General features: G+C 29.8%; 1 protein-coding gene and 1 long non-coding RNA gene across 9 annotated transcripts in view; one reads left to right on the top strand and one right to left on the bottom strand.

The window, feature by feature from the left end:
* Nucleotides 1-20,840, bottom strand: part of LOC143192952 (uncharacterized) — a 277,241-nt gene that overhangs the window by 130,301 nt on the left and 126,100 nt on the right. For 2 of the 8 annotated variants that reach the window (XM_076398809.1, XM_076398815.1), the window contains exon 1: nucleotides 16,176-16,499. The exons of 5 other annotated variants lie outside the window; for them this stretch is intronic. The gene's annotated coding sequence lies outside the window, so the exon portion shown is untranslated. Of the gene's footprint in view, nucleotides 1-16,175; nucleotides 16,500-20,840 lie in introns of those variants that run through there. One more of the 8 variants, XM_076398817.1, reaches the window with a different exon arrangement.
* LOC143192953 (uncharacterized) lies at nucleotides 19,789-20,480 on the top strand. Its single transcript, XR_013004910.1, has 3 exons — nucleotides 19,789-19,924; nucleotides 20,195-20,286; nucleotides 20,342-20,480. It is a non-coding gene; the product is annotated as an uncharacterized LOC143192953 (long non-coding RNA).

The raw sequence follows: 20,840 nt of genomic DNA, 5'->3' as shown, positions 1-20,840 counted from the left end.
GCGGATTTTATTGAAAGTGTAAAATATGGAAAGTAGCGATTGTGCGTTGCTAAATAGTGTGTTAATTTTTTCGCGATTCTTAGTGGGTTTCTCTTAACTGTATCCATAAATGATGTCAATTTTTATTAATTGACAAGCTGTTGCAATTTGTTATTCTTTCAACGGTTCGAGGAAATGCACTCAACCATAATTGTCCACTTTTAATTATGTGTGGTTGTTATATTGGCGGTCATATCGATAATTTTCAACTAGTCGAGGAAAAAACGCTTTTTGCAATAATTAAGAAACAATGTAGACTATCGTGTTATAACGATTTTAATCGCTACGCCATTTTTTTTAGTATTACATTTCAGTTGAGTTTTTACATTTAATCTGACGTCTGTTGATGAAGCGTAGTTGACATTATCAAAATGTAGTTATTAAAAGAAACTCTTAATACATACATATAGTCTGTTTAAAACAGCAGTGAACCCACAATATTTTCCTTCTCATTTTATTCTATTTAAACAGAGATAGTCCGGTTGTCAAACGTCTGCAAAATTCTTAAAATTATTAATTATAATAACTACAGGTCATAAACCAAAAAATACAGAAATGTTCTTTTTAAGCTACAAAAACAGTATTATTTATTCTGTGGTTATAAACCGGGAAACACTTTGCTTGTTTTCATAAATTTTAAATCGCGTCTTATTATTACTCTTATTCAAAATGTCGAAGCCAGACATAACAGATTGCGTTTCTAATCAGTTACTTCAAATAAGAACGAAATAATGGTGTAAAAAATGCCAGTAAAGTTATTTAAAGCATTTAAAAAGTATTATAAAATATAAAGTATTTTAAAGTATTAAAGTATTTCTACTGTTAATTATTATGTTACTGCGGTTTTTAATGAAAATATTTTTAGCGTCTGGCAACACTGAATATTAGTATGAATAGAGTGACTGAAATCAAATATCTCAAAATATGAAATATATAATCTTAGGTTCACCGAAAAGTGACCATCCTTATACCAAGGGGGTTACAAATCAGTCTGATATTAACTATATCACAGATATATGACATGTATAAAACCAGTAAGTAGTTTTTAAAAATATTCTTAATTTATTACAATTATTTCAGAGAATACTGTTAATCTGAGAAGTAGCCATAAAAATCTTAGAGATGTATAGCTCTTTGAGGGATGCAGAGATGCTTGAGCATCTTTCATAGACTGTTAGGTAATATAGGATTTAAATGGTTTAAAGGTAGCCTACGGACAGGTAAAATGGAACTTGTAGACATTGCTTTTAAAATAATACACTTTTTAAAAGAACATAATTAATACAAGGAAAACTCATTACTTCAATATGTGTATTTAGATGAGGCATGAATGCAAGATGATAATAAAAATAGTGCTATGATAACAAAAGTATAAAGAAAAAGACAAAAACTGATTAGGCTTCATTAGTCATAAGATTTTAGAAGTTTATTACAGATATATTGTTCTTTATGCTATAACCCCTTCGGTTTAGATGAACTCTATAAATTAATAGCTTATAACAGTTATTCACTTATGGGATTATGATTCAATACATAACCCCTTCGGTTTAGATGAACTCTATCAGGAAATTAATAGCTTATAACAGTTATTCACTTATGGGATTATGATTCAATACATAAAAATTACAAGACAATATGATGAGAGTGGAAACAACTAATAGTGAGATATATTTACTATAGGATAACTGTAGAAAATCTAATTGTAGAGTGTAAAAGTTTTATGCGCAAATATATGAGCATTTAGTTAAAATGTGTCTGGAGAGAAATAATAATAACTGTTTTGCAGATATGGCAAATGCACTTGGGAAAATGCAGTGATTAAATATAGTTTTATTAAGAAAGCTGTACACAGGTAGAAACATTACATACTAAGGAGAAATACAGTGATATTAAAGTGAGTTTACAACATTGTACCGAAGGAAATAATAACTAAGAGTAAAAGGTTAATATGCTCTCTAATGAAGGTGAAACATATTACTTGGATAGATAATTGTTAATTAGGTTGATTAAGCCTCCAGTGCATACTAGTACATAAAAAAAACGTCATGGCAAAATAAACTATAACTCAAAGTTGATGCGGCAACATTGCCACGTTTCGACATCATCAATTCAGATGACGTGAGTTCAGTGCTGTTTTGAATAGTCTATACATCCTATCCGTCCTATAGTCTTTATAGACACTTTCTATTATAAGACATTCATGATACCGTCGAAAAAATTTGAAATCTATGCGTTAAGCTAGATTAAATTTTAAAATCTTAAAAAATCACGGATTCTTTTACATCAACGCCATGACTTCATTAGTGAGTATTTACATTATTGACCGCCTTATGTATTATACAGCGAAAAGTAGAGGTACATCACTATTTTTATAAAATTGTTTTATGACAAATTTACCTATATATTTTACCCGCTATAACAGTTATTTCTGCAAAAAAAATCCATATGAAGGAAAAATTGACATTGGTAATAGTGAAAGTTTAAATGATCACACAAGTCTGCACGTGATGTAGTTGTTTTAGTCTCACTGTACGATTTGTATGAGCACAGGTCTTATCGATAGTGAACCGATAGTGTCACAACCACTAATGTAATTATACATCGCTTAGAACCACAGACAAGTTATGTATGTCAGTTACAAGACAGAGAAAACTTGCAGGGTGATCAATCTAATGTATTTACTGCTTTAAGTACCTTTAATTATGTCTAAAGTGTAATTATGAGGTAAGCCATTTGAGACCTTAATAATTTTGTAATTGTTTCTACAATCTACAGTACATGTTTCTACAATACTCAAATGCCAAGCAGAAGAAAATGGTCTTCTATCTGAATCCACCGAATATTAGCTACTGTTACAAAGAAAACTTTTAATAAATCCAATCCCTTGACAAGAGCCAATCAAATTCCATCATGGTTAGATTAAAACAGGATATATATATATATATATATATATATATATATATATATATATATATATATATATGTGAGTATGTATAGTATAAGCAAATATAAAATATCTGGCTTCTTGTACTTCTAATAGTTCAATGGGCTGTACTTCACCAGGTACCTTTAACTTTAAGAGATACATATTTTATTGAAGAATATGATTTTATCAAGTTTTAACACCCTGATATATGCATTATGGTAAACAGAAATATCAAAAATTTCATATAAAAGAGCTGTATTATATTTTTAATTTATTAAGTAACTATAAACATTAATGTAAATAAAACAAGATAAAGGTATTTTTCCAATATTGTTATTGAATTTCAACAAAGGTGTTTTGCAAGAAACTGCCAATAACAAAATAATAGTAATATAAAACAATCAATAAATATCGATTATTTTTATTATTAGCATTTGTTTTTATTTTATTGGACGGTTTAAAACGAAAAATCAGACGACCTTGCTTCAAATCCAATCACCTTCCATACTGGTTTGTGATTTATAACGGTTTGATTATACGGTAAGATATCTTCCTATATTATTTGGTAACGACAATTAATATTAATTTAATTTACCATTAAGAAACTTGTACAATATTGCACTATATATACCATACTATATAAGTTTTAATCATCATAACCCTGATGATGTTTTGAAAGGCTTTAAGATCATCGTGTCAATGAAACAAAAAATATACACAGATATACATTACCACGAACTAAAGTTTAATTGAAGGTTGATTGGTGATCTTTAACATAAAATAATGCGTAGAGGCTAAAAAAGACAATATTGAGGATTACAACAAAATTACAGCTATTAAACATGTGAGATATGGTATATTAGCACTATGAATTAATTTTGAGGGATCAATTCTGATTCTGAATTACTTAGATTTAAATTGGACTTCACTTTTAATATAATAAGTTTTACGATAATAAAATATTCTTCATCTCTCATTGCGATTTTCTTGATATTTTGAGTAGTTACTCAAAATATCTAAACATCTGAAGGTCTCGGTGTCTAGTCAGCCCTATATTATCCAATTAATATACGCGCACTTAATATGATGCTTGGGACTTTGTACTACAAAAACTTATATTGTATTTATAAGTAGGTCTGTATAAGTTTTAATATATGCTTTTATAATAGTAGTTTATTACATACTGATGATTGTTATTTAATTCCGATTAACCAAGATATTTTCCTTTATTATAATTCCAGTTCTTTCCTTTTCCTTTATACATGGTCCTTCCAGCTACTCTTCATTCCCAGATACTATACCCAATATTATACTATTCCCAATACTGCGATATTGCTAAAGAAAATTATAGTTTTTTTTTTTTGATGCTTGTGTGGTCTAATTATAAGTGAACTGTACATTCACAAATGTACTTTGGTTAAGGTTTGAATTCAGTTATTCCAATAATCACTATCGTGTCTCGGTTTCTGTACGTTTGTTCTTTATAAAACGTGTTTTATTCTTATCAACAGCGGTTTTGCAAAAAACTTAACTATTACTGGAAGCAAAAGAGGTAGCAAGGGATGATGATAGATGCTGCCGTAACCAAGAATGGTCATCTGTTAATTAAAATGACATGAAAAAAACTGCAGAAAATTGTAGTACCCTTTAAAACTGAACGAAGATGATAATACATCTTAGTGCTTTACCTCGAAAATATGATATAGAAGGAATTTAATTTAAGAAAGTTTTAGATAACACAACTCTTAATTAACCAAGATGGCTCCCAAATATGTCAATAAAGTTTACTTTGGCTGAAACTCAACTTGTTCGTTAATTTCCATGTGATAGTAGTACTATACATTATAATATATTATATTATATTCTCACAATATCTAAACTAGTGAAACAACTAGTAACAGTTTGCATAACTGATATCGTCATGTAATTAAAGCAGCAAAAATGAACGATATCATCCACAAAACAATAATCAAATTGATTAATTTCGCGGTAAAAACAGTCGAAATCATTAAAGTAAAAATGGAAACCGCACAAAATCATTGTTAGGCAATAGAACGAAATGAAAAACACCATTAATTATAGGCATACGATGGTATTTGGAGCAATAATTTTTACTTGTTGTCGACTGGGTATAATTGGATTTGCGTTAAGCGAATGACGGAAAAAAAGCCTTAAAACTAAACGTATATTTGTTTTTCTCTTTGGTCTAGTTAGTTTCAATGTCCTATTTCTAGAAAATAAATGATACTGTTTTTATTGATACACGAATTATGTTGATTCGTTTCGTAGAGTGACAAATTTAAGTGGTAACTCGTGACCAAAACAGTATTATTAGATTGACAAGTTTTTTTTTCTCATTGTGTTTTTCTAAGTCAATTTCTTATATCAAGCGCATAAAGTGCTATAAAATTATATGAAAATGTTTGTAATTTATTGTTTGTTTGACTGGTGGAGACAATGCTTCACTCTGTCACGACCCAATCATGAACTATCATTGTTTCTAAATAGCATTGTACGATAATAAGGAAGTGAAATAAATTAGCAATAATACCTAAAATAAGATATAAATAATTATTACGTTTTTTTAATGAAAAATTAGTTTAGAATAAATCAATAGAACTTTAGAAAATGCTTTTATTTAAAAACACATGACAAAAATATGGCAACTACAGTCCTAAAAATTAACTTTACAATACATGGGGTTACTGTGTATAAAATCGCATCGGGTACATTTGTAAAAAAACTTTATGTTGAAGCCACACTGAATCGAGCATTACCTTGCGTCATTTCAATAGTGTAAACAAGGAATTCTGTAAGCACGTTGAAGCGAAATTGTACCGAGGAAATTGCACTTACGGGAACTTTTACTTTTTTACTTGAATTTGAAGAAAAAAAACAGCTAAAAAGGTCTGCTAATGCTATCTGAAGCTTCTGGCAACCATTTTCCACCAATTTTATTGTGGGAATATTATTCTAAAAGTTTAAAAAGTGGTGTTTTTTACACCGAAGCCAAAGAACATTTTGGACATTTTTGAAAACGAGGATTTGAAGGCATTACCCGATGATAACCCGTGTAGAACGCAAGAAGAATATACAAAATTATTGGGATTAACGCAATTAACCATTTACAGTCGCTTGAACAACATGGGAATGATCCAAAAGCTTGGATATTTTGATATATTAGTATGAATTGAAGCCTAGAGACACTGAAAGGCGTTTGGTCATGAAATACTGCTTCAACGGCAAAATCGGAAAGGTTTTTGCTTCGTATTGTTAGTAGTAATGAAAAGTGAATCCATTACAATAATCCAAATCAAAAATAATCATGGGAACTACCTTGTTATGCACCAACCTCAACAGCAAAGCCGAATATCCATGGCTCCAAGCTAATGCTCTGTATTTAGTGGGATCAGCTTGATCTGGTATACTATGAGATGCAATAACTCATGAAATTATCAATGCAGATCAGTGTGGACTACAATTGGTACGTTAGAGCCAAGTACTGCGCGAAAAATAGCCAGAATTCGATCATATATATCGCAAAACCGGTAAAAACATACTTGGAAACATTATATTAGGAAGTGCTACCAAATCCGCCCTATACTTCACACCTTGCTCCTCGTTAATTACTACTTGTTCGGACGTATGACCAGTCTCGGAAACTTCTTATGGAAATGCCAAAAAATGGATCGATTCGTAAAGAGTCTCAAAATATACATTGTTTTTTCGAGAAGGAATCCGCACATTTCCTGAAAGATGGGAAAAAGCAGTGGCTATTGATGGACAATACTTTGAATAAAATATATTGTACCAATTTTTCAGAAAAAACTTCAGCTTATCAAAAATATAAAAGTGCTTAAAATTATTGGAAATGATAGGTAAGAAAAGAAATTCCCTTCACTCAAATTTGATATTAAAAATAGATAAATAAAAATTTGCATAACAATTGAAAATAACTTTAAGTTATTTGAATACTAATGCTTAAAGTCCATACAAAACTGGCTGTTGTCCAACAGATATTTTATTTCCTTTTTATCACATTGTCCGTGTTATACTCGGTATTATCTAATACTTAAGACATTATAAAATCTAGAAATATTTATAACAAGTGTCTGTTGAAAATAGTAAAACGAATTCAATTAACAACACCATGTTTTTATTGATCTATTTGTAATAATCGTGACGTAAAAACTTATTCAAATAAAACTCCGGCAATGCTCTTACCATAAAAATAACTATGCTACATACCAAAGATAAGAAAAGGATCAGCCTGGCGTCAAGTAAGCCGAAGTACCATGGCTTATGGTATTAAACTCGACTAGACTGGTAGGTGGTTATCGGGCGGGCATTTTAAAGCATTTTAAGAAACTTCTTAGATTTTTTCTTCGTATTAGAAAAAGGAATTTCATTTAAGGTTTACAAAGACCCTAAATTAGATGACTCAGGTCGCCATTATATAAAAAAATCATAAAATTAAGTAAAAAAAATGTGACTCATACAAAATGGTATTTATGTTCAGATTATGCGTTCTACAATATTTATAAATCCAAGTTTTGTAATCCAATATTAATAAAAACCGTTTTGATTTTGATACAGGCGATTATATTCTAAAGCATATAGAAAGAAAGCAATAAAAAAGCCTTATTATTGTTCGGAAATCATATGAACCTGACTTTGACTTCAAAAAGCCTAGATCTGCTGAATAAAATGATCACTGTCACCGGTTGCACACTAATTGACAAATAGAGATAGTATATATAAACATAAACAAATAAGCAAGCAACTTGTTTACCCAACTGAGAGCAAATTAGTGGTGATTAAAAGTACATATCAACTTAAACCAAATCCTACAATTCTATATACCTCTATTTGATAAGTAACCGCACCGATATTTTCGATTTATTTCCGAGAAAAGAAAACTACAGAAAAATATACGATAATTTTTGATAGGGAAATTGTCTTGAAATATTTTGCGAGAAAACACTTCAATATTATCGTTTATACCTCCAAAAAAAAACTGTTATCAGTTATAATAATTACACAAGTATTCAGACATTACAAGTACTTATAAAAATGTGATATGACTTACCTTACTTAATTTGATTTCTATCATATACGTGATAACAAGTGATTGAACAATGTTTTCATCTTTTTATAAATTTATTATATATGGCCTGACTTCAAATTTACTTTTGTTTTAAATTAGCCATTAATTTTTGACAATATTTACCCCATTATATCTACGAATGAATGTTTTAGCATTCAAAAATATCTGCAAAAATACCAAAATTCAAAAGAGTCTTACAATTCTTAAGAATTTCTGGGATTGATTCTCAGCTTATTAAGACACCCATGAAGCTTTTCCAGTACCAGCTACATTCTCTTTAAGATCGACTTTACTTGCTTTGTGGTCTTTTAAGTCTTTCAGCCATAAAGGAAAATGGTTTTCGATGCCCTAAAGAGGTTTTTTTTAACCAGGAATGAAAAAGAAACAAAACCTAAAACAAACTTGCAGAAAATAAATTATATCTTAAAAACAGCAGATGACAATGTTTTACGAAAATTTAGAGCATATGTAAGTTGCTTTTAAGGTGGATGTCACGTTTGTTCATACCAGAACCATCATAATAACGCGTTGATGATACAGTACGATCTTTGAAGCAGTTCAAAGGAGAAAAAATATTTTCCTTAGACAGGAGACTTATTTAATGATGTAAAATATTATAGTAATTAATTGGCTCACAAAAATTTGTTTTTTTTTCGTTATTAAGTTCATAAGAAACTGCAGTTACCCATTTAATAAAAATAATATAATATAGATCCAAAGAAGCAGTGAACTCACATCATTAATATGTATAGCGTATTGCCTACTACAGTTTAAAAATTCGTGTTAATACGAGACAATATTTTTCTTCTCATTTTATTCCAGTTAAAAAGAGATACAATGCTGTGTGATAGGTTTGAACACGTAACCTAATCACCCTGTACACGTCGTTCGATTGTCAAATGTCTCCAAATTCTTCAAAACATTAGTGATAAGAAGTTATAAACCGGCTAATGTTGTTTTGGGGCTTCTCTAAATTTCAAATCAGTGCTGACTATTTTTCATTATTTGGTTGAAAATGGCAATACCAAATAAATAGTAAGTCAGAAATAGATTACGTTGATAATTAATAAGTTCGACCAGGAACGCGGTAAAATCATTGACAAATGGAGGAATCTTGAACAAGTGATATAATGGAAATTAACGGCCTAGTTATTGACTTGATACTGACTCAGTATATGACAGTGAGTCAATGAAGCTTTCTTGATGTGGGGTTATGATTCAATACTTACAACACCAAGACGGGATAACGAGAATTTAGGTGGATTAAGTCTCCAGGGCATACCATAGGTGGTTTAGAAAAAATATCAATATAAATATAATAAAACAACACTATTCTACAAATTATTAAGGCTGTTTAGGTGACTGTAGTTTAAGTCATTCCATAAATATGCATTAGATTTACTATAATATTAAACTAAATTGTATTTTATAACATTTTTGTTTCATTATTTTATTAATGTTAGAATGTTCTTATATATCGAAGCTAAAATAAACTAAAATAAGATAAAAATAAAATAAAAATGGGTAAAATGTCAACGTTAAATGCGGAGACACATCAGCGTTTCGACGTCATAAATTGAGATGACGTGAATTCACTGTTACTTAGGATATACTATATGGTAGTTTTCTTCGGTATTTACAATGTTTAATGACGCTTATTCACAACAACGCTATTTTTATTGATGGCACAAAAGCTATTATTGCAATTTCATGATGTAACATTGCAAAATATATTTCTGTTTCCCGGTAACTGACGCGTGCACTTTTACTACAAAACTGGCAAAAAGAAGAATTTCCTTTTCACCATTCTAAATGTCGATTGTATTCAGCTGTGACCGCGAACGCAGCCTCTCGAACAGGTAGATAGCATGGTTGACCTACTCTTAATCTGCTTGCCGTTATATATGAAAAATGTATTTTAGTAAATTCAGTCACGACCTTTTTAAAAATTTCCTGTTAGTCACCTGCGTATGTGTATTTTAATAATAAGTTTAATAACCATATAACAACAATGATATGTTTAGCATATATATTATGGTAGATATCTGGTTGGATATATTCGATATTAAATATATTTTATCATGAGGTTGAGCAAATTTTATAAAAAGTAGGTTAACTTCTATCCAAAGTCAATTATACACTACAATTTTCTGAATTGTATATATATAATACAATTCAGAAAATTGTATTAAAGTAATTCATAATTGCTGACAACAACTGATTCTATATAAAACTGTTCGTAAATATGTATTAATAATTTTTTTGGTTAAATGAACACTATGATGAATGAACACAGTGGAGATATAACAGGAGAATAGGACTTTTACCAAATAAATTAATCAATTGTGAATGAGAACGCGTAATTATTAGAGGAGGTAATAGATAATATAAATAAAAATATTATTTCAATATGTTGTTATTAATAAAGTATCTTCATATATTATTGCGTAAATCAATGATGTTTATAATTGTATTCAAATTTTCTGAATCTTGGGACAAATAAATATACAGAAGGTCGCGCGTGGACGTCTGTTTTTCCATCATCTTTAACATAACACGATGATTTTCTCGATAATTTATCCAATAGTGAATAACATGATCTAACGTTCACCTGCCAGCCACTAATGAAATATGCATAAACCACAACATAGGATTTTTATTGCATTAAAAATAATGTCGGAAATAATTCGATGATGACACTGGTTTTTTCCACTTCACATGTGGTATGTTAATTTTCGTCATCATAACATTTTTTTTTATAATTGGACTGTTAAAACAACTACTAAATATTATAATTTCTTGAGAATACTGTTATTTAAAACAGCCGCCAATATAACAAGTCAATTGAAAAGTCCCCAGCTTACCATAATAAAATACATATTTTTGGCAAAATTAGATTTTTTTATTCAACATAATTCCCTTCAAGGGTGATACACTGATTATAGAGACCCTCCAACCATTAGATACCATTTTGCGGCACCATTTGACCTTTGCTTCAAAATAGGCCTCAGTCTCGGCGATCACCTCTTCATTCGACGAAAATTACTTCCCTGCGAGCATTCTTTTTAGATCTGAGAACAGGAAATAGACGTTAGGGGCCAGACCTAGAGAATACGGTGGATGAGGAAGCAATTCGAACCGCAATTCATGGATTTTTACCATCGTTTTCAATCGCATATTTCATCGTCAAAAACACTATTTTGTCAACACTCGAAATTCCTTTTTATCCATGTTTTTCACAATAACAAAAGCTACTTCACTCAAAATGATATAATGCACAAACTAATGATCCGACAGTTTATACACGTTACTTTTAGGGTTAGGGGTAACTAAAAATATATGGATTAAATTCTAGTAGCCCCATCTATGTGTCAGGCTGCGGACTTTTCAGTTGATCTGTTAAAATGTATTGAACAAGCTGATATATATGTACTTAGGCTAATCGAATCAGACATACTTTTTATAGTACAGTGTAAATATATGTGGATAAATAAATAATTATAATTTTCATTTTCTTGCAGGAACAAGTGGTTGACCTATCAACCGTCAATTCTGCCGATCTTCGAAAGTCACTGGAATGGGAACTATCATATAGTATATAATTCTAGTGGCGCCATCTATGCGTCAGATCGGGGACTTATCAATTGACCTGTTAAGTGGGAATTATATCTAATAAATATATGTAATTGATTTGGAAGCTTATCAGTGCTGTTAGTGTTATCGAATTTGTAATACTGATAAATGAACGTTTCAGTAAAAAAATATGGATTAGTAAGCGACATAATATTTTTATTGAATAAATATTTGTATAAAAAGGGTTTAGGCTACATTTGGGCTACATATAGATAAGTTTTTACTATCCAAAATAAGCAAATATTATGTTTTAAGAAACCCATTATTTTTCCAATTGGTTTTAATAAATCTAGCGCTGTAAAACTCCGGTTGGTTTCAACAAGATAATATTAGAAAGCTGATATGTCGTACTAAAAGATGTTATTTGATTATTTCCGTGTCTCGCAGTTTTGTTTGAAGTTACCTTAAATGAACAATAGCAAAAAGAAAATACCATACCATGCGGTTAAAAGTGTGAATAGAGCTTATAGTTCTGATACCCTAACATTGATGTTAAAGATGCACCATACACAGAAAGGTTATTGTGGCCAAACATTGCACAAAAAAGTTTAGAAACCTTTAGAAAACGCTGTATAAAAAGCTAGATGTATGTATGAGTTGCAACAAAATCGTAAAGTAAATTAGGAAATGGATGGTGACTGACAATGAGAAGCGGAACACTCATGACAATGCGGTGATCATGCAGTGACAAAAGCCAGGATTGACGTCCAGAAAGGTTTTGTTATGCGTTTGATGCACTCTGAACTGCTCCTCTATAGTAAAGCTCTAGTAAATTTTAGTCACTAAGATATAACACCTTTATTCAAGATTTTATCTCAAGAAAGGCTTGTAGAATCGACTGTTTCAGTTTTTGGACAATAAGTATAAAGGGTTCCACGACAGACGTTTAATAGAATTTACTTCAAAATGGCAACAAGTTATTGAACAACATCGCACAAATTTAAATTAAATCAGATTATTATAGTGGTAAGGTATACTAACAAGTCCTTCTATATTTCCTCATTTCTTTTGTAAACACTTTCTTTCTTTTGAAATATATATATATATATATATATATATATATATATATAAATATGACATCGAAATAATTGCATAATGAAGTGCATACTGATCACAAAATGCTTTGCGGAATGATATATAGTCAACCTTCCAGCTCATTCAACTCTGTTTAATCAATGGGTGCATTTAAATCGAGATGAGAGCAGCCCAAGCGCAAGACGTTATTTATAAAGAACATATTGTTTGCTGTCAATATCTATGTTAATCCGTTATAAATAAAATGTTTGCCCTTATGTGTAATCATTCAGAGATAGTTTTAAAAGATTTGGCTAATTCATTGGGTTTTCATGAAAAATTTGTCACTACACTTCCTCGTCGTACTTTCTTGCATATTGAGAAAATAACACGTCTCTTAATGCTATCTAAGAGTCAATGCATGTCTAGTTGCTCAAGTAATTGAGAACAATAATATCTGACGAATGACGAATCTGAGGTACGGCCTCATGATTATGCTTTTCAATATTACATTGTGGTGTGTATGTTTATTGTGTTACACTGTGGTTTCTTGTATTTTGAGTTTTCTTTTCAGTGCTTCCAACATTATGAACGTATGAACATTCACTATAAGTTTGCAACAGTATTGGGTTAATTTTAACAGCACTTTCGTTTTATGAAACATTAAAAGTAAAATGTCTTGTAAAGGCTATTTTGTTAGCCAACAAAATAAAATATAAACACATAATTTGAAACTAAACTATATTAGTAATATTAACATATATAAAATAAAATTAATGTATAAATGATCATAATATTGATACCTGAGAATGTGCTATATTCAATTATCCATAACATTTCTAACATTAAACAGTTTCCTTTCCATTTTGTTTTACAGTTGATACTTTCCTAGACTTCCACTATATAATTACATAAAATGTTTCATGCCTAACAGATGTTTATATTAACTAGTAACATTCGACTTGTTGAAATTTCTTCATTGTTTTATTTCCCTATATTAAATTAAGAATTGCATCAACTTTCTCCACAAAAGGAAATATTAAACAAATAAGCAATATTGAGTATTTTTATGCTATATATGTATAATGAACTGAATTGTGCGAAACATGTTTATTACTTTTTACTATATTATATTTATTGCAAAGATTGAATAAATAAGAACCGGCTTGATTGGCGCACTGGTAAAGGCAACAGAACGGTTGGGGGGGGGGGACATGATCGGAAATGTATTTTTGTGATTGTTTAATATTTGTGATTGTCATAGGCAAGGGTGTTAATTCCAACAAGGAAAATGATCCCAGTCACGTCAGTAACCTGCTGGATAAGACCAGATGTCTTCTGGGATGATTTCTAAGTTGGTCACTCGACAGCCGATGACCGTTACCGTAGTTCGGAGTCCACCTTAAACAGTAGGTCCGGTCCAGATAAACCCTTATTGGTATATATATATATATATATATATATATATATATATATATATAAAACAAGTTTGATCGTTAATTGTATTCTTTAAATTGTCTTGATTAAAATATATTATATGTATTTTTACATTTTCTAAATAATTATAGTATAATAAACTTAAATAAAATAATGATACTTATACGAAATATAGAAGAAATTGTAAAGCATTTGAGTAATCCCATAAACTATTTGGGAAATTTTTTGAACTATTTAAAAACAACGTGGTAAGAGTAAGATTATTTTGATATAAAAAATTTTATTTCCTACTATGGTTGATTCTTTTTTTCAGAAATAACGGGGTTCTTTTCTCAGCCATGATTTATTATTAGTCACTATCTTTGCTTAGATATTTTAATTATTCAGATAATTGAAGTTTGACAATCAAATATTGTACTACCTCTTTCGACTTTTTATTTATACCTAATACATTTATGAGTTTGTTTCTCCGTCTTATAGTTTAAGTGTATTTACAGCTCTAAATAGTATTGATCTCTATTAATAAATAGATACAAAACATGTATTTGTTTCTATGAAACTACACTATGATGGCATATTTTGTTGCTGCAAACAGCACGATGCAATAAAAGTCAAAGGTAAAAACCAACTTAAAAATATATAAAAACAAGTTTACAGTACCCTACTAGAAACGACTACCTAAAACAACTAGTTTGTTTATTGCGAAATATTAGAATAGCCATGGAACAGAAAAAACTGAATAATAATTCCAGGGATTCGGTTGGATATTGACGTGAAATAAGAATCATAAGCATGAATCGAAATTTTGAAAAATCTTATTTATATAAATATTCATCTCATTTTTTAAAAATATATTATAATGTAAAACAAAAGACATGATAAATGAATGCCAACGCATATTATCATTTTTACAAATATTTTGCTACTTACACAATATATAAACGCGGCTTAGTATTGTTCAAAGTGTTCAAATTAGTTGTAATTTTTGAAGACGATTTCATATATTTCTTTTATGTTACTAATAAGTACTAGGTATCTATAAAGTTGTCTTCATTCTTTGTGATGTTCAATTAGATATATTTCTTAATATATATACTAATCAGCTCTAATGAGAGCTTAGAAATAATATTGAACAAGAAAATTTTGTAATCATGTAATCAACAAGTTACTTATTAAGAAAAGGGAAAGGAAAGTTGAAGTTTATGTAGAATATAAAGAAAATAAAAGTGAATTATATTTTAAATATACTTGCTTCAGACATGCGTGTTTCTAAATTTAAAAAAAATATCTTCCAGGCTTTTAACAACTTTAGAAGGTTACCATAGTATGTACCTATATAATTAATATGTTGAGGTTTGAGATAAAAATGAATAATTAATTGAAGAGCTTTGAAACAATTTAATCAATATTATTCCTATTTTATATTTTAATGTAAATATAATAAAAATGTTATTCTAAATGTTGATCTAAATTGTTGAATCGACACATTATTTTTGGAAATACACTGTAAATGTTGTAGCTCTAAATATGATAAGATTGTACTTTCTTATACCTCATGAAGCTGAAACACAAAGTACTTGTATATAAATATATGAGTATTTGTTTACCTATATCATTAATGTTGAAAATTAAGATAAAATTAAATAATTCATTGAAAAATTTTTCAATATATTAATCAATATTATTGTCATTTTATATGAATATATAATTTTAATGAAAATTTAATAAAAATGTGATGTGATACTATCAAATCACTATTGATTTAGGATGAATATTTAGCAAGAAATTATAACACACGGAATCAACATGTTCATTTTTTCATTATTATTTTTTTTTGATAAACGTATTTGGGTCTAATTGTAACGGGAATTTAATCACAAATATATTTAGTTTAACAACTTAACAACAATGTTATATCTTACTAGCAGAACACTATTTGTTTTTCTTTATATGTTACAATCATTAGGAATAATATTTAAAGAAATACAAGATCGAATTCATGGCGTTTAAAAAACTCACCTGTTTTTATGTGTAAATTTATGTTAATCCCTTTCGTAACGAAATACACTGTTGATGTCTACATCGCCACTTAAGCACCATAAACTATCAAAACACAAACCAATATACCACCGACGGTCAGAGTGTTAAACTCCGGGTAGAAAAAAAAGAAAGAAACGGAAACCGAATTTTACTGGTCAGTTTTTATTCGAATACACACCTGCACATTGGCACCTGTGCGGTCTCTGTCGTCGTATATCTTGCGAACGCGTAGTCGTGCGACGAACTGAACCGACTGGCTTCGTCAGCGTGGTCTTTCTCGAGCCGGTGCTCCAGGTATAATGTTCTCTCTCGGCATCCGCCAAATCGGCCACGGCGAAACCGGCGAAGATACCGCGCGACCTTTGAGAGCTACTTCGCAAGGTTGGCAGATGGATAACGAGGACGAGCGGATTTCGTGACAGATTCGCTGTTTTCGGAACAGGACCACTGATGATATATTAATATTGTCGTCGTCTCGAAAGTTTGTTTTGTTTCCGTTTATTTCTGGGTTTGTCCGTTGATGGGTTCTTTTTTATAAAATAATCGAGAAGATTGTTATTCGGTTGACAAAAAGGTAATTTATAATCTCTAGTATAAAACACATATTGTGATTAATTATTTAGCTCTTATCTTATTATATATTTTTATTTTTAATCACCTGAAACAATTAATTTAATATTAGTCTGAAGTAAGAATTGATGACCATTTATTTAAAATTATTTACGGCTTAATTAATACGGACCTGTGTATTTCAAGGAATAAGATTGTGTGTTTATTATGTCTGAATAATGTAATGAGTGCGACGTCTAGAGATGAATTGATTTAAAAACTTCTTGTCGCTTTCAGTCGCTGTTCACAAGTTGCCACTTTCAGTCCAATAAAATAGTTTCTTAATCTTTCCGAGACCAAGATAATACATATAATTCCATAATATTCTATATAATTCTAGAAAATGTGTTACTAAGCCATATTTACAGAAATAATTGAATTTAGTTGGGATTTTAAACGAAAAACTGAATTTAATTACATGGGGTACCTTCGTTTTCCCGCACGGCCGCATGACCATTTAGGATTTTTATGGAACTGCACTCAATGCCTATATCATATATACACAAAATTTTCCTAATTAGAAACGTAATGGCCGACGTAGACGATGATTGTTTTTACAAAACTTGGCACAAGTTGTACCCTCAAACGTTCTAAACACGAAGCAAAATATCAATAATTTTCACAAAACTGTAATAGATTTATTTCTTGAGAACAGCAATGTCACCATTCAAGGACACCCTGCTAAAGAGATTCAACATTATGCAAATCGAATAGGCAGCTTTTGTGCCAGATCCTTAAATTATCGTGCAGTACATGTAAATCCCAATTACAATGTCCAGCAAGGCGAAAATAAACCATGTCCAGACTGTAAAAATAATGATTTAAGGGTAAATAATAATTTAGTCTCAAAATTAAAATATTTATATATCAGAGTTTTATTTTGTAACTTTATAAAAAGTCATGCATCATTTACATAAGTTATCGAAGTGTTACAGTGGGGTATCACAGTTATCCCACACAGTCTGAAACGTAATTCTTGTAGAACAATTTTGGAAAGATTAAAACAAGATCCATAATATTCTGAGGCGATCACAAGGCCGTTCTCTTTTGAGTTCATTCCATTCCTTGAGTTCCTCCAGCATATGTTGTTAATTAAGTTAGTTTCAATGGAATTGATAAACAGATAGTCATTATCACTATTTCCTACGTGTGAATGTGAATAAAGTGGCTTTATGCTTTTATTTCGAGATTTAACTTTATCGCCAAATCACACCCTGACCAACCTTTTTTCTACTACCTCAAATAAATATTTTTAAAAACAACTTTCATCAAAAGAAGAGATAAAATTGCATAAATGAATACAACATATTATAGGCGTTCAGGAAAACGATATTGTGATGATCGGATGCATTGAAAATAAAAGTATAAAAGTTAAGTGAGGTCGTATTTATAATTATAAATAACGCTTTACATTTTGGACAGATTGCGATCTCCCTTGTACCTAAATGCTGTTAACCGTGACTCCCTCCTAGAAAAAATGGTAGTTTACCATGTAAAAACATTACTTTTACCTCCTGCACTTAACTCTTTTTGGGCGTTTAAATATTTTCAATGTTGTAGCACATTTCCTACCCATCTTTTCTTTTTGCCTATCCTATTTGTCAGATAACGTTATATAGTTGTATTAAATCTATTAATTCCTTTTTAGCTCTACCCAGCCCAGTATTTTTTCGTACATTATCTATAGCGTTATGTGTTCTATTTTTGTTAATTCGAAGGGAACAAGAATATACCGTTAGAATTACAGTTAAAAGTTTTTTAATTTTTTTTTAGTTCAAGAGCTTTTTTATCTAATTTAATATGTGATTCTAATTTTACATATTTTAATAGAATATTTTCAGCAGATTTAGTTTCTTTAAAATGGTGTGTCTGCAAAAAAGAAATATTATAATCAATAGTAAAATTAAACTCTTCTCTGCGCTTCTTTTGTCAATCCTTCTACTACTAAAGACTTGAGTATTATTGTAATTTAATATCTCTCATCTCTAAGTACTCCAAATACAATGTAGAAATTAACATCAACTAACTAATATATAGAAATATACATGTTACATCGCAAAAGTAAGATCTTTAAAATTAGGCGTCGACAGGATAAGGATTTTTGCCTGTTTGTAATAGATTAAAATCCTCAATGTCGTTTTGCATCGCTATTTAACAAGTATCTTCATCTTCCTGTGAAACAAAATAGTATTGTAAGGTAATTGAGAGTTTTTGCTGTTTAAACCCTTTAAAAATATTTCATATAGTGTGTATAATCAAGTAAAGTATGTCAAATATCCGAAAGCTTTAAAGAATTGTAAAAACTGGAGTTATCTACGTAACAACAATGTGAATGAAATAGGATGAAATTATCAAGATTTTGTTTTTAAAATTTAGCATTCCCCTATTATAGTTTAATTTGTATTTTATTAAAATGTAGAATATATATAGTATATAATATATAACACAGAATATGTTTTTAATTTCATAAAATAAAGAGATAAGTTCAAAATAAACACTTGTTGTTCGTGTATGTATGTATAGCCTATCCAAAGAAGCAGTGAACTCACCTCATGAATCATGTCTATTGAAGTTTCTAAATTTGTTTTAATACCGGACAATAATTTCCTTCTCATTTTATTTCAAGTAAAAAGAGATATACATAAAATGGTCTGATAGGTTTGAACATGTAACTGAAACATCTTGCAAAAGTCGCTCGGTTGTTAAATGTTAGCAAGATTTTTCGAAAAATTGGTGATAAAAGGTTATAAACAGACAAAGGTTGTTTTGGAGCTTTGCTTGTTTTGATAAATTTTGTTGTTGCTGCTTAATTAATCAATCAGAGACAGATGATTACGTCTCTAATCACTAACTTCGATGCGAGGAAATGGGGTGCCATTGTTACCAGTAACATACGTTAGAGTGGTAAGTATTGATGCTATTAAATACGAATCAGCTGGGGTTTTTATTGGAAATGCTTTATTGTATTATAGCTGCACCTGATATTAGGCTGGACACAATAACTAGAATATCTCAAATGGAAGAAAAACCATATAATTTTAGATTCATCGAAAGGAAAGCATATACACACCTTGATGTTAGCTCTACTCAAGATTAAATTTCTGAAATGTATAAAAACGGTGAGTAGTTTTTCGATATAAACATAATTTAATACAATTATTGCGAAGCAAACTGTTAGTTTGGATCCCTCCTTGTATAAGTCGTCAATTCAAATTAAACATACTACTTTTGATTATACATAGTACTTGGATACTTAGATAGTACTTAGATACAACATAGTATAAATATAACCTAAGAAGATGTTCAATGCAAATTCCAGACCGTGCATTTAAAACAATATTATCATATAATAAAATAAAAGAAGACTTGTTATTTCAATTTCTATACAGATCAGTGTATTTCAAAATGGAATGGAAACCCTTGGCAAGACGCTAATAAAAAGAGTGTACAAGTGAAAGACAATAAAAGTTATTGGAAAAAGGTAAACATAAGATAAGGTTATGTAAATCATAACATCTTTTAATAATACATTGCAGACATATTGTTCTTCATGCTAGAAACAGGAATTCAACAAAAAAATCCTAACAAGTTGTAATACAATACAATCCTTAATTACAGCCAATGAAGGATATAATTATTGATTGGCTTGCAAAACTTAAGTTTCGAAAATCTTCTGTTTGGATGAACCACCATCAAACACACAGAAAAAGAAATTGACAAATGATGGACTTTTGAAATAGTGTTAAATTTTAAATTAACAGCTTAGTTATTGACTTGAGTACTGGCTTAGAATGTGACAGATTTTTCTGGATGTGGGATTATGATTCAATGATGACAATACCAAGACAGGGTGGTGATGAGAGTGGAAACAACTAAGGGGGAGTATATAATTAATATAAGATAACTGTAGAAAATCGTATTGTAGAGTGTGAAATATTTATGTATATTGACATATATGTCAAAATATATATAACCATTTTGTTAAAATGTACGGGGAGAGGATTAATACTAACTGTTCTGCAATTTTAGCAAATA

The sequence above is a fragment of the Rhynchophorus ferrugineus genome, unplaced genomic scaffold, assembly GCF_030347505.1.
Source record: "Rhynchophorus ferrugineus isolate W39M unplaced genomic scaffold, kcgeb_rfMv2 rfM3, whole genome shotgun sequence".
Classification (NCBI taxonomy): domain Eukaryota; kingdom Metazoa; phylum Arthropoda; class Insecta; order Coleoptera; family Curculionidae; genus Rhynchophorus; species Rhynchophorus ferrugineus.
Note: the sequence above shows the minus strand (reverse complement) of the source record. Positions and strands in the feature narration are given on the sequence as shown.